This window comes from Sinocyclocheilus rhinocerous, unplaced genomic scaffold (genome assembly GCF_001515625.1).
Source record: "Sinocyclocheilus rhinocerous isolate Xijiao unplaced genomic scaffold, SAMN03320098_v1.1 scaffold433, whole genome shotgun sequence".
Classification (NCBI taxonomy): Eukaryota; Metazoa; Chordata; class Actinopteri; order Cypriniformes; family Cyprinidae; genus Sinocyclocheilus; species Sinocyclocheilus rhinocerous.
The window spans coordinates 141,685-143,580 of record NW_015627897.1 but is presented as its reverse complement, the minus strand read 5'-3'; positions in this window follow the sequence as shown (position 1 = coordinate 143,580).

The window sequence follows — 1,896 nt, the reverse complement described above, 5'->3', positions numbered from 1 at the left end:
TTTTTTTTTTCTTTTTCTCCTTGTAGCTGGAAATCTGCTCACAGACTATTTGCGGGCTGTATATATATTTAAAATAATTCCAGTCTCGCGAGAACTCCGGTCTGACGCACGCGGGTTCTCGCGTTATTTCCTTATCACTTCTCGCGTGTGTTTTGTTGTGAAACGTAGTTTGCGGACCAGACAGAGCTGTCGGCGATTCTTCCTATTGTGAAGTCATGCAGTGTGAAACCCCCTGTCGCGGATCCATCGTGCAATGTGAACACAGCAGCAACTGAATGCTACCCCAGATAGTCACGCAGTGTGAAAACAACGGCGATCCGACGAGTTTGAAAATCGTGCAGTGTGAACTCGGCATTAGTAATCCTGAAGACATTGATTAGCTTGTTCAGGTGTGTTTGATTAGGGTTGGAGCTGAACTCTGCAGGACTGCGGCTCTCTAGGACCGAACTTGCCTACCCCTGGTCTAGCTGCACGATTGTCCTCCTGACATGTGTCTCAACCCGTAGGAAGTTTGTGTTTATATGCCTGTATGCCGTCAGTGAAATTACTGTGAACGCATGCTCATGGCCTGGAGATGTGTGCTTTTTTTATTCTTTTTTTTATACTGTAAATGAGCAGTATGCTCTAGTGCATTTCAGGATTATTTTGAGAGTCTATATTTTACATCCGTTTGGCAAGGAGTGTGTGCTTGACTTCAGTAGTATTGTGCAAAGTTCTCTGTATATTTTAATAATACACACAGATTTACATTCCGAAAGCAGTGTATAGCCTACACTTTGTCAATTCTGTCAAGTGAGAGTTTTTGATTATTCCAGATTTTTAATTTTCTTGAAGTCAACATGAAATGTCATTCGCAAGTCATTTTAGTTCTGTAAACTGATGGATTTAGAATAAAACATTTGCCGGTACTTGATTTTATCCTCCTGGAATTGATTGGATCATGAAAAGTGGGCGGTACAATCCAGAATGGAGGCAGATGATTGGATGGGACAAGTCGAACTGTATGAGGGATTCGTAACCGGCGAAGCAAGCCAGTATATTTTCAGAGTATAGAATTTTTAATAACATGCAGTGATGGACCTTGAGATATGCATTAAAATCAGGTCATTTCTCATTTCATGTTGAATTCAAATGTGTTTTTGCTCAATGCAGTTTATTATATGTCCACCTGCCGTTGACTGTGGGACATGTGTGTACTGTTGTTAATACTTAAAAGAAGCAAAAACAAGGGAAATTGCACTTTGTAAAACCCATTGTATGATTCTCCTTTTAGATTCTGTTTTCAGATATTAAAAATGACTGATGACCATATGTATCATTTGTATCACACTTTATTTCAACATTACAAACCTTAACAAGTAATTACATGTAAAACATCTTTCTTCTGACACAGTTTCAATATATTAAGGCCTTTCTTTTTAAGGGGGAAAAAAACTAACAAGACCAGAATACTAGAGGCACAGTAGTTTTTTTTTTTTTTAAACTGTCAAAGGTGTATTCTGTTAGATAATATATATTTTTGAAAACATCAGAGGAATATATTTATTATTTCTGGCTTTGAAAAACTAGAGCAATGTACTGTCAGGGGGAGCATTTGACAAAAGATTTTTGAAATATTCTATTTCTGATCTCTTGAAAACTGTGTGCCACAAATGCTTCATGACATGTTCTTTACATGTTGACATGTTGACATGTTTCTGCTTTGGTGAAATGGTGTAGAAATATATCCGAAACTATTTACAGGCTTGTGCAAATCATTGCATCAAAACAGGCAGACTTGAAAAGTATCTTTTTTTTTAATGAATCCCTGATTGTGACAGTAAAACAGTACTATACCAGCACAGTGAAGCGCTATAAAACTCTGCTCAGAAAAACAAGCTTTCCTGATCATGTAGT